The sequence below is a fragment of the Equus asinus genome, chromosome 4 (genome assembly GCF_041296235.1).
Source record: "Equus asinus isolate D_3611 breed Donkey chromosome 4, EquAss-T2T_v2, whole genome shotgun sequence".
NCBI classification, from domain to species: domain Eukaryota; kingdom Metazoa; phylum Chordata; class Mammalia; order Perissodactyla; family Equidae; genus Equus; species Equus asinus.
This window is the reverse complement of record NC_091793.1, coordinates 99,035,791-99,049,535: the sequence shown is the minus strand read 5'-3', so window position 1 is coordinate 99,049,535 and position 13,745 is coordinate 99,035,791. Positions and strand designations below refer to the sequence as shown.

The 13,745-nt window shown below is 40.0% G+C and overlaps 1 protein-coding gene across 9 annotated transcripts in view; it reads left to right on the top strand.

The window, feature by feature from the left end:
• The window catches only part of CCDC148 (coiled-coil domain containing 148), a 227,087-nt gene that overhangs the window by 179,506 nt on the left and 33,836 nt on the right, over positions 1-13,745 (top strand). The window lies entirely within an intron of this gene.

Genomic DNA, 13,745 nt, shown 5'->3' with positions numbered 1-13,745 from the left:
GATTTATGGGAAGCTACTAATACTGCTACTTTTAACATTGAAAAAACCTCTTAATTGAAGAATAACTTATATGTCACAAATTCCCCTGTTTTAAGTGTACCATTAAAGGTTTTTTAGGAAATTTATGCAGTTGTACACCATGGCTGTGGTTGAGTTTTATATCCTCTCCATCCCCCCCCAAAAGATCTCCCCTGCCCATTTGCCTTAATTCCTGATCCTACTCCCAGTCCCAATGACACTGACCTATTTCTGTCTCAGTAGATTTGCCTTTTCTGGACATTTTGTATAAAAGTAATGCATCTGGGTTCTTTCCCTTAGCATAATATTTTTTTGAGGCTCATCCTTGTTGTAGCATGTATCAGTATTTTTTCCTTTTTTTTTTCTGAGGAAGATTAGCCCTGAGTTAACATCTACTGCTAATCCTCCTCGTTTTGCTGAGGAAGCTAACATCTGTGCCCATCTTCCTCTACTTTATATGTAGGACGCCTGCCACAGCATGTCTTGCCAAGCGGTGTGTAGGTCTGCACCCGGGATCCCAACCAGTGAACCCCAGGCCACCAAAGCGGAACGTGAGAACTTAACCACTGTGCCACCAAGCCAGCCCTAGTTTTTTCCTTTTTATTGCTGAATAGTATTCCACTTCAGCATTACTTTTTAAATCTGTTTTGCGAGGCAATATAGTTTTTTTTTCTGTTGGTGGGAGAATAATGTATGCAGAATAGTAAAAAAAACAAAGGAGGGTTCAAGATTTATATAAAGTATGATATCAATTCTATAAAAGACTTTAATTTGCACTAGGTCAAATATTCACTCACACCACTCCCAAATGTGTGAAGAATAGTAACTGATCTCAACTTCTTTAAGAGCTCTGTTCCTGCAAGGTAGTGAAGAAAGATGGAAACTTTTCAATTACAAGTGTCTTGAGCTCTTTCATTTCAAAATGGCCTCATTTCAGACTCTCTCTTTCTCTCTGGGGAGTAAAGTACAAACTCCAATTTCTCTGCTGGAGGTCAGGCAACCTCCTCCAATGGAAGGGTGGATGGCTGGTCAAGCTGCAGGTTGTGATGCCCCTCAGGGTCCTCATTATCCTCCACAATTTCACCTCATCCCTCCACCTCCCCAGCGTGCAAGGCAGTGCTATCTAATAGAAATATTATGTGAATCACATATGAAATTTAAAATCTTCTAATAGCCACATTTAGAGATATAAAAAGTAACATGTGGAATTGACTTTAATAGTAAATTTATTTTACCCAGTATATCCAAAAACATTATTTCAGCATGCTATCAATATAAAAATTATTAATGAGATATTTTACATTCTTTTTTTCATAGACGTCTTTGAAATCTGCTGTATATTTTACACTCTCAGCACATTACAGTTTGGACTAATCACCCTTCAAGTGCAGAATAACCTCATGTGGTTAATGGATACCGTATTGGCCAGTGGAAGTGCACAGTAAAGCTTAGCAGCCTCCTGGCAATGGAGGGTTGAGTAGCTGGTCTACCTGCAGATTCTGACTCCCTTGTAGAATTGATATCATATTTTATATATAAATTTTGAACCTTGATTTTTTCATCATCTTGCGTCTTTAAGGGTCTTCACCACCTTGTCTCTGGGACTTGGTCCTTATGCAACCTGCTGGTAACATAACTGGACCCACTTAGCCTTAGGGTGTAGGCCATGGTATGCTGCTGCTGACCACACACCCTGCTATTGCTTCTTGTCTGGAGCTTCCCTCCTCCGGGTGTTGCCAGCCCTGGTTTTCCCACCACGTGGCCTGTGCTTCCAATAAGACCTTGTGCCAGCCATGAGAAACAAGTGTTTTCCCATGCAATCTTTAAACACCTCCCTCTGTTCTTTTCATGCTGGACAGGATGCCATAGTAATTGCAGGGCTTCCCTGGGAGGCATTTTATACTAGGAGAGTGGGGAGCTAGCCCCATGTTCTTGGATTCTCCCATAGCTATTTCAGTATTTCTACTGAGCCCCAATCATCAGTTTGATCCACCGAGGGGCAGAAAGTGAGGGAGCTGGTATCTGAAAACATCACCTACTTCTCTTTACCATACCAGTGGAATGGCCAAAGGGAAACATGACTCCCAGGAGAAATAAAACAGATGAAGTTAATATTTTCAAAATGTTGTTTTGTAATATCTATATAAAGAAAAAATCTAGAAGGAAACAGAACCCTAAGAGAACAGTTTTTGTCTCCAGGTAATGAAAGAAAGGACAGTTTGTATTTTCTTCTTTGTATTTCTGTATTTTACAAAATTTCCCCTATGAGCATACGTTTCTAATAGTAAGAAAAAACTTACAGCAGTTTTAAAAATAATAAATCAAACATACTTTTCTATTCTCATTGACTGTTTAGCTGTGGGTTTCCAATCGGTGGGCAAAGTGGAAAGTAATGCGAAATGTATAGAAGTGGATATACTAATCCAAATACAAGAGTATTAAACAGAAGTACCCTTTGCAGGTAACAGAAATAACAGTCCTCAAAGCAGACATAAGAACATACACTTCTCTTTTATTTTTTACCATGATGTTTATACCTTGTGTTATCTACCTTCTCTTAGTCTACACTTCACGTCCTTTTCCAGCCATCCCACCTCCTTGTCATTTAACCTCCTACGGGCCTTCCCCAAAGCCGCCTTTTTCCCTGCAGCCCAAGCGCGCTCTCTTCTTTTGCACACAGTGCTGCTTTCTTCCTTTCCAGCAGGGCTCTGAATGCGCTGTTGCCCACGGCCTTCCTGTTGGGGACTGTTGGGTCCAGTGCCATGGCCTTAGACACTGCAGGGTGTTGCTCTGTAAGCTGTGATGGTTCTGTGATGTTCATATTTCCTTTGTTTTTGGGTAATTTTAAACATATTTATATTGTTTCCAAAAACTTTCTTTCCTGAGTATTCTTTGTGTTAGGTACGTACAGGGAGGAGCAGAAAGCAAGGACATGTAATGGTCACATCTCATTTTTTAATCTTTCCTTAGCATCATTGCCCCCTATTACCATTGAAAGTTGCAGAGTAAACAGAAATTAGATCACCCTTCCAGGCACTGGGGCCCCTCTCCCTTTGTCGTTATGACATTTTGTAAATGTCTGTTAAAATGTTCAATCTCTAATGTTAAAAGTTCAGCTCTCTTGCAGCTAACATATCCTCTCCTTCCTCTGTATTTGCCCATTATTGTTTTTACAAGGAAGGATATAAGGCGTTTCACTTACTTATATTCATTGCTGTTCCTTGTAATTTAATAAATAGCCTGCTTTTTCCATTTGCCTCCTTTGTAATAATTTTAATGTATTTAACTTTTTTTGTCTATATACTCTAGAAGGTAGTTTTAAAGATTTCTAAAAGCAGATTTACTTGGCTAAGCATTTTTTCTGGATATCATTTCATAACCAGAAAACTGAATGAAACTGGCCTAACCAACATATGGAAGGTATGGGTTATGGGAACTTCACTGGTCAATGCTAATGTCATACTAGAGCAGCGGTTCCCTTCTTTGCTACAGTAGAATCACCTGGGGAGCCTTTGAAAGTCCCGATGGATGAGCGAGGCCCCAGCCTAACTAAATCAGAATCTCTGGCAATGGGATTTTGGCCCCAACAGTTTTTGAAACCCTCAGGGGATGCTGAAGTGCAGTGAAGTTTGAGAACTAGGGTACTAGAGTTTCTTTCCACACTTTTCGAAGTATGGGCCCCAAATCATCTATTGGATTCTTGACAAACTCCCACGTTTTTGTAAAGTGTCCCTAATTTCTGTTTTCCCAATGCTATACCTTCCCTGAAATAGCTTAGGAAAGTCATGTAGGTAAAACTTTATATTCATGGAGGAGTTTATCAATTCTAGAAATCCTCTGCAAGCAAAAATCTTGCACGTTTTTTCTCCAAGCAGGTGTGTGTGTGTGTGTGTGTGCACGCGTGCGCATTTAATGGAGGGAGCATTGCTTTCTATAGTAACAAACACTAGTTTTTAGTTATTGTTTCTAAAAGGAGAGAGTTTTCCTATGTTGTAAAACAAACATTTGAAGTTTAAGATTGCGATGACCATTTGGGAAGGAAGGAACTAGAGCCAGCTGCCTTCCTAAACACTAAATTGTCTTTGTTAACCTAGTGAGTGAGTGGGGCAGTTGCCAAGAGCAGGGAATTGACAGTTATTGCATTTTCTAAGAAGTAAAACCAGATGTTTCTGTCTATGTTTCATGTCTTTTCTTAACAATATGCAAAATTCAGCGTGTTGTATGGGAAGACATTAAGGGCATTTAAAGTAGGTTCACAGTCTATCTTTCAGATTTTAAAGAGTATGTTAAGTAAAGTGACTTCAACAGAAAGTTTACAAACATTTGTTATGTTTTTGCTTCTCAGCATGAGATTTCCTCAGATTAGTGGGAATGCTCTCATTTATTAAATCTCTGTCAACCTAATCCTCATTCCAAGTGGGTGTGTCAAATGATGTTGTCCGAGGATCACCATGAGGCATAAAGAAATATAGTTCTTAGTAAGACTGTTTTGTCTCTTAAATGATGTAACAAAATGTTTCACAAATTAACATTAATTTAAAAGACTGAAAGTGACCCCACTGAAAGCCCACATGACATCTTCCAGTCCATAGAAGTAATTTTGTCTAAAAATAATAATAACACTTAGAACCTGCTCATCGGTATAAAATAACTATGTCATGTGTGTGCATGTGTGTTTTTTCATATATTGGGGCATGGATACTCAGATTATTTGGACATAATTGTAGTAGTCCTTGAATGGATCATAGCTGAGCAAGCATGATTGACAGAGGGACGCTAAGAAATTTATGGACAAAGCAATGTACAGTCATTTTAGTGTGAAAATGAACAATAAAGGTTGTGCCAGTGGGCAGAAGGAGCACCAGCTGGACAGAGATGGCTCAGCTGAGCGTCATTAGAGGTCTTGGATGACAGTTTATCTCCTGAAGTATGCAAGTCCAGCTTAAGATCGATGGTCCTTCCCAACCCACAGGCAATTGGAGAGTGTCTTTTGTTTAGTAGTTTGGGCTGCTTTGACTTTATTGTTTACAACGTTGACTTTTGATTTTACAAATCTTTGCTCATTAAAAAAGCCACTGGATTTCTACTATATGCCCAGTTGCAGTTACTTGTTTAGGACAGAAAATGGAATGTCAGTTTGGTAGAGGGCGGGCAATAGTCAGAAACCCTTTATAATACAATTTTATGCAAAATGAGCATTATTGCATCCTTTTAGTGCCTATCATTATTTTTCTTTCATACGTATGTGTCAATGAAGTGACCACAGATGCTGTAATTCTAAATAAAACAGCTAGGTGCTATGGTCTTTTCAAGAAACAGTTATCTCATATTCTCTTCCCCAGGCACACAGACTTTTATCTTGGTCCATAATTACTGCTACACATATTGGAAAGTTTCTCTTTGGGCCTTGGTTTGTTTTGAAACTGCATTGCCTTTCTCCTATTCAACATTTATACCAAAATGTAGAGGTAAATGATTTGCTGTTCTTCATTCACAGCAAAGGGACACTGTGTCCTCCAATGCCCCACACAGTATTTGTAACCACTCTGTGTGTTATTGATGTCTTTATTACTAACACCTTACCTAGGGAGTTTTACTAAGCACTTTCAAGTAGTGAAATACTGACCTTTTAGGCAAAGCTTTAGAAAGATTTTTTAAAGCTGCAGGGCTAGGTAGGCAGAAATTTAGCAGCTCTGGTTAAATGAAGGCAGTATAAAGCCATAGATTAGAAGAGATGTAATGGCAACTTTCACAAAATGCCACCACTGTGGTGGATACAATATAGCTTCAAGCATTGATGTTTATCCTTTGTTTGGAACCAATCCTGCAGAAAAGAAATACATACACACACACATATATTTTTTCATTTGCAGCTATTTTTCATTCCAAACATGTATTTTTGTAAACCTGCATTTCCCAAACAGCGCAAGTGAATCAGAAGTGACTATATAGACTTTAATACATGTGACTTCATGAGGGGAACACCCCTCCCACCAAAATTTCTCAGGGGAAATGTACATGGATGCATCAGTCAAATTTTGGAAGTGAAGTTAGCCTGGGTGCTTGCCATGCAATTAATCACTCTTAAAGCTTTTAAACTCAGTCTGCCAGTCACACCGTGTACATATGTATGTATGCATATACGTATGTACATATTTCTCTCTATATATAGATATACAAACACACACATACGCACACAGAGCTATCAGATGATATTGAACAAGAATTATTTAGTTAGTGAAAGGTAAAAGGAGCATGGTTACAATCCAGGTTATTTTCTTACCTTTTATATCTTAATATGAGTTTTATAGAGTCATGTAATTTTAGAGCTGGGAGGAATCTTGGAAAGCATCTCGTCTAGCCTCCTTGTATTAACTAGGGTTCTAGCTTGCAAACAACAGAAATCATTTCTAGTTGAATTTTGCAGTAAAAAGGTATTTTTATTGAAAGGTATTAGGGTAGCTTGCAGAATCATCTGCAGAACCAGGCTTAGAAAATGGTTGGAAATAACAGAGGCTGATCAGAAAAAGTCAGGACTATAACCCAACTCCCTCCGCAGAATCTTCTCAGTGATTACACCCACCGACCATTAGATGCCACAGCTTGCACCTCCTCCTCTGCTGTCCTGGACTCTGAACATCACTGTTGGCAGTGCTACCTTTGTTCATATTCCTGCCATGCTGCCACTGCCCATGGCCTTAATAGAGTCTCTACAGGCCTTGCTTGTTTCCATCACTGGCTTCCAAGTGAGGTATCCGATGGGCTGAACTCAGGTCAAATGCTCATGCTCTAGCTGCAAAGGTGGCTGGGAAAGCAAGTATTGGCCATCAGCTTACAGCGGGAATTTCTTCAAAAGAGGAAGGGGGCTCAGAGAAGAGAAAAAGACGAAGAAAAAGAAGAATGTCTCTTACAGTTCACATTAGTTAGCAAAATCAATGTATGCCCTTTTTTCTATACTTAAACTACCAAAAAGTTTCCTTCAATCTAACACTGTGTGATTTTACCTTTTATAACCTAAAACATGCTTACCTCATTCCTAAAGGAAATCAACTCAAAATCTCTTTTATTACAGCATCTAGCTCTAAATTCAAGATCTCTAGGTGGTGTCTTTTTGCTCTATCTTCCTCTAGTTCTGTTGTGATCCATCTCAACATTCCATGACCTATGGACTAAACTTTAAAGTTTACTATCAATAAACATACCTCGTGTAACATTGTAAGGAAAAAAGAGGTGAAGGAAGCAGACAGAAAATTAGACTTAAATATATATATATTTACACACACATATATATTTATACATATTATATGTGTATATTTGCATGTGTGTATGTGTATGGCAGATCAAGGATGAATGTCTTCCTTCGGTAAATGTTTAAGATCACAATTCAAATTTATAATTTCCCTTCTCTGCTGTGCATTACATATGCCCTTTGCTTTCAGCGAGCATCTTGGCTGGGTGAGGTTCTTTACCCAATGGTTGACTTGTACTGACTTGTATAGGGTGATTTTTACCACTGGCCGTGCAATACCAGAAGGTCTCTTAGGAGTTTCTTGTATTCCATCTATTTCTCCCTGCTTCTATTAAATAACAGCAGTCTTATTTCCCTTTGATAGGTCAATTGTTCCAACAGTGTAAACTCCTTTTCTACCTGTTTACTTCGTGAACTGATAAACCCCCAAAGGCAAATACTTGGATCAGCTCCTAATTCAGTGTAACCATTGTCGTCTTCCTCATGGAAGTATTAGAAGTTGAAACCAGCAAAGCCTAGAGTCTCAGGGATAGGAAACAGAAATTTTGCAAGTGGATTTTTATGGTCTATAGTGAAAAGCACCATTTCCACTTGTACTTTTTGGCCACTTATATTCTGGCTGTGTTGAGAAACAGTACCACATATAGGTCACTACTTCAGAGCAAAACCACCTCCTGGAAAATAGTGCCCAACCTCACAAAATATTATCTCCCGGATCATGATGTATCTGAGTCTTCAATAGGCCATCCTCTGTTTTGTAAGGACAGCAGCATATGGGCCTCAGCCCATTGCCTTACTTTTTACACAGTTAAGGGAGTTTCTTAGGAAGATGCAAAGTCCTGTGGGATACTAAAAGGGCACAGGTGGTGCAAACACGATGTACAGGGAAAGAAAATCCAAATTCTTTTCTGCCTTTCCCATGATAGAACGGGCATGATATAATATTGTAACCGCTAACACTGGCTAATTCTCCCAGTTTATTATACCTGTCAAGGGCTCAGAGTGGCAATAGCCAGATCAGCCTTGATAAGGGCAAATTCATGCAGTTGAGCAATGTCTAGCTTCTGTTCTCACCACTGGGAGCATTTTATCACGAGCGCATTGAGCAAGTACCGGGCTGCTGGGGAAGAAGACTGACATACACACAGCAGATTATCTCTTCCACCTAATTCTTTAAAATCACCTCCATAAATTAGTCCTACACTCTGGACCTAGTCCATCAGGTTCATCCACAGAATCTCTCTGAGTCTTCCTGTCACAAATCCTCCAAGCTTATCCCTTCAAGGTCCCTAACCAGCTGGCCAAACCAGTAACTACTGCCCATGAAATGTTATTAATCCATCGTTCATTCATTTACTCAAAAAATATTTATTGTGTACATAATATGTGGCAGTCACTAATCCTTTACCTCAGATAAAGCGAATATTGAGATATTCCTCTCGAAATTATACCCACATGGAAAATTTCCCCTCTTTACCACTTTTCAGGGACACCTCAGAGCAGGGCTGTCCACGGCAGCAGTCTACTTCTGCCTGGGACCAGCATATGTGTAGACCCAGCTGTAAAACTGGCTCATTGTTTTTCTTCTTCAGTCAGCTAGTCATTGAGAATGCCCCATGGGCCATAGGTGTGGGTTGAGGGAGGGATGTCACTGTAGGAGTGTGAGCCACCTGTTCGTCCAAATTACCTGTGTCTTCTGATCATGCCCAAGTCCAATCCACTTTCCTTTCATTAGTCTATGCTGCTAGACACTTCCAGCTTTGTGGCCAGGTGGCTCAGATAACACCCAGCTCATTCTGAGTAGCTAGAGTCTCATTGTCTCCTGGTGTCTTAAAGTCAAAGTCCAGGTTGATCCCAAACCTCATCTATAAGCTGAGGTAAAAAAATAATAGCTACCTCCTATGGTTGTTGTGAAAAATAAGTTAAAACATGGAAGCACATACTACAATGCCTATAACATTGTACCTGCTTGACAAATGATGGTTATCATAATTAGCAGGGCCCAATAGCAAGCCAAGAGCTAGTTCTTAAAAGAAAAATCAAATCAAAGAAGGCATGAGTGTGCTGCTGAACCCTGAGGGTCTCTGCTATACAAAAATCTATAAAGGATTTTGACAGGCTCTATAGAACATTCTGGTCATCCAGAATACACCAGTGCACCAGTGAATCCATGGTTTCATGGGATTAAGTGGCACTGCTGTCTGCACTGTGGCTTGGACCAGCAGGACAGCTTTCTCTTGCTCCGGCCTCCGTTCAAAACTGTTAACTTTTCAGGTCACCCACTAAACTGACTGAAGAGGCATTCCCAAATGCTGATTCGACTGCTTTCAAAATCCAAAGAGTATCACCCGGCATTGTGATTTTTTTTTCTTAAGTGGAAGAGAGTACCGCGTATCTTTCACTGTGAATATTGAGTAGGACGATCTATACTGAAATCCCTACCCTACCGCTTCCTGTCTCTGTGGCCTTAGGCAAGTTACTTACCTCTGCTAGCACTCCCACATGGTTGTCATCAGAATTAATGGAAATCACATCTATAAAGTTCCTGGATTAAAATACACACTTGGTGATATTAGTTTCTCTTTATACTCTCCTCCTTATCCATACTTTTTAACTAGCTGTCTCCTGGCGTTGCCACATGGATGTCTCTGTGGTGCTTCAAATTCTCCATGCCTCAGTTGGAGGTATTCATCACCCCCTCCACCTGTTCTTCCTTCAGTGTTTCCTTTTTGGTAAATGACACTACCCTCACCCCACTGCCCAGTCAGAAGCCCAGGTGACTCCTCCCTCTCACCCTCCCCATTCCCACAACCAAGGGCTTAGTAAATCCCATGAATTGACCTTTTAAATATTGATCCCCTTTGCTGTTCTGATCAGCCCACTATTATCTCTCACCTGAATTAAGGCTACAGCTTCCCACTACTTCAGCCTTGCCTGTGATGCAGACACATCCAATCATGTCATTCTAATACTAAAAACCCTTCAGTGGTTTATCTTCACCTTCTGTTAAAGTTCAGATGCCTTAATGTTACTTGTGAGATGAGCCATGATCAGACTCTGCTTCATCTTTTATCTCCCACCTGACTTCCACCCATCCCACTCCTCTCCAGACTACTATACTCTGTCAGTTCCTGAAGGACCCCTAGATTTTTCTCACCTCCACTGGCTCTTCAGTTTTTTTAACCTAGAACACTCTTGTGGCTAACTCCTACGCCTTCTTCCTGTCTCTGCTCGAATGTGACTTTCTTTTTTTTTTCCAAAGAAAGTGTTTTTTGGGAGTTTTTTGGTGAGGAAGATTGGCCCTGAGCTAACATCTATTGCCTATCTTCCTCTTTTTTTTTTTTTTTTTTCTCCCTGAAGCCCCAGTACATAGTTGTGTATCCTAGTTGTAGGTCATTCTAGTTCTTCTATGTGGGATGCCACCACAGCATGGCCTGATGAGCAGTGCTAGGTCCATACCCAGGATCCAAAATTGTGAACCCTGGGTTGCCAAAGTGGAGCATGTGAACTTAACCACTCAGCCACAGGGCCAGCCTCTAGGTCTTCTTCATGTATGTTCTCATGGAGCCTGTTGCACAATGAACTATTGCTACATTATAAACCACCCCGTAACTTATTGACATAAAACAACAATGATATTATGCTTCTGAGTTCATTGGGTCAGGAATTTGAACAGGGCTCAGAGAGGATGTCTTATCTCTGCTTCATGATTTCTGGAGTCTCAGCTGGGAAGATCTGAATGGCTGGGAGCGACTTGAATGACTAGGGTGGGAATAATATGATGGCATCTTTGATTTGGACTGGAATGACTAGAAAGCTAAGGGTAGCTGAGAACTGCCAAGTAGAGCTCTGCATGGTCTTTCCATGAAGCTTGACTTCTTCAAAGCATGATGGGCTTCGAGTAGCCGGACTTCCTACATGGTGCCTCAGAGCTCCAGGAGCTTGTCTCCCACAGAACAAGGGAAAAGACTCATGATTTTTCATGACCTAACCTTGGAAATCATGTAGTGCTACTTCTTTTTTATCTATTCGTCAAAGTAGTTATAAGCCTATGCTGGCAATTTTGGGAACTTAGGGACCCAAACCCTCAATAAGAGGAGGATAAAAAAGTTTGTGATTGTGTTTAAAGACCATCACAGTGCCCTATATCTGCATAATTTCTAGTGGAATCTGTTTTCTGTCTTCACCGCTATATCCTCGTATTTGGCACATTGTAGGTAACTCAATCTCGATAAATATTCCTCAAGTGGAGGAATGAAAATAACTAGAGTAAACCACTACTAGGCAAACGGTAGGGGCTTGATCCATCGTAGGTGAATGAATCACACTTACCTTTTTTGTGGTTAAACTGGAGGAATAAGGAATTGTCTCCTTCTTTTGGTTATTTATGTTTGCCTTTTTTCCATAACAAAGAAAAGAATGCCATGCCAAAATTGTCAAGCCTCAGCATTAAAGGTTACAAATCTTAAAAGTTCGATGATTTTAATTTTTAAATCTCTTCTCCTACCTCTCCACTAAGTCGTCATATATCCTAGGCATGCATGTGTCTCCTGGTGCTAAACTTGCCATCTTCTGGGGCAGTCCATTTCATCTTTGGGCAGCTATTGGATTTTTTTCTTTTCCTCTTTTTATTTCTTTATCTTTTGGTAGTAAGCCCAGATCTGTCCCACTAGATTCCACACATTAATCCTTCTATTGCTTGAGACCATGTGGAACAAGTCTGAACAATCTTACCTTTGCCAACCATTTAAATATTGAGGATAGTTATGTGTTTCTTTTCCCCCATATCCATCTCCACCCCTGTAAGCCCTTTCTATTATAAGCTCTTTTCAGAGGGGGTGTGTTCAACTCATTTGTCCTTTATAGTGGAGGAGGGCTTAGGGGAAAACCCTCACTGGCCAAAGGAGCCCACCATCATGATTCACCATCCGCCATGGTTCAGGGTCACTATGGAAGTATTATCAAAGGATATAAATCATTGTAAATAAGGTTATTACTTAGGAAGTTATTTGTATCATATCTAATATACATTTATTTAAGTAAGGCAAGGTCATATTTAGAAGCAAACTAATTTGATTGCACAGAGGAATTAACATGAGACTGATCTGTCAAGGGAAAGGCCCCAGAGTCCAAAGACAGTGGGGTGGCTTTACTTTCAGAAGGGAGTGAATGAGACACTTCTCTCTAGTTCCAGGTGGATCCTGGGCTGAGAGACTGAGGTACTAGTCATTATGACATTATCACTGCTCCCAATTACACTGATATAAACTTGGACAGAGCTTTCCTATTTAGAGCAGCTCTTGGAGGTCTGGGAGGAGACTCCTACTGTCTGCTCAATGGCTTAAGAGCATAGAGGTGCTTTGACCTGTCACACCATCCAAAGGAGCCCCTTTCCTTCAAAGCCAAGTGAGGCAGCTAAAAGGCAGCCAACACAAAGGCGCGATTGTAAGGTTTTCCTTTTTTGCCCTGGGTTGGGCCATATCTAGCCCTCTATTTTTTGTATCACCTGCAAGCTAAGAATGTTTTTTACATTTTTAAATGGTTGGAAAAGAAAAGAAGAAATCATGTTGTGTGAAAACTACATGAAATTAAAATTTCTATGTCCATAAGCAAAGTTTTATTGGAACATAGTGTGTTCTTTCATTTGTCTATGGCTGCTTTTGTGTGCCGCGTTGACACATTCAGTGTGACACTTGCAGCAACTGTATGGCCTAGAGGCCTGAAATATTTATTATTTGACTCTTTACAGAAAGTTTGCTGCCCCAGTTCTAGTGGGATGGTAGAGAGGAGAGGCATTAAGGCTGTTACTCAAAAAGCAAAGTATTCTTATGTACTTGTGTTCAGTCCTTGACTAGCCTCTAGGTAAACCGAATTGGAATGAAGGAAAGCTAGGAAAACTTGACATTCTATTCTATTCAGCATAGCACACCATTCTCCCCTCTGATTGCATTCCTTTTCATCTGTTCCCTTTCACAGAAAAGCACTCAGAGCTCCAGGTGTAATCTGACCCTCCTGCCAAAGCAGAGCAGGGCAAAAGCTTCTTCCCCAAAATACACGTTAATTAATTTTGCACCAGGTGGCAAAGTATTTTTGTATGTGTATATGGATCACTTTTTAAAATCCATATTGAATTAATGATCATCTTTCTCTTTTTTCTCCACCTTTTTACTTAACTTCTAACTTTGATAAAATTTCAAGTTTAAAGAGGAGTTGCAAGAATGGTACAAAGACTTGCTACCTCGATTTACTAATTTTTAGTATTTTTCCCTATTTGCTTTATCATTTCTACTGTTGCTCTGTCTCTCTCTCTACACACACACACACACACACACACACACACACACACACACTGTCTTTTGTCATACTATTTAAAAGAAAGTTGCAGACATTATGATAACTCACCACTAAATACTTTGGCTTGAATTAGCTAAGAATAAAGACAATTACCTGCTTAACCACAATACCATTATAATACCTA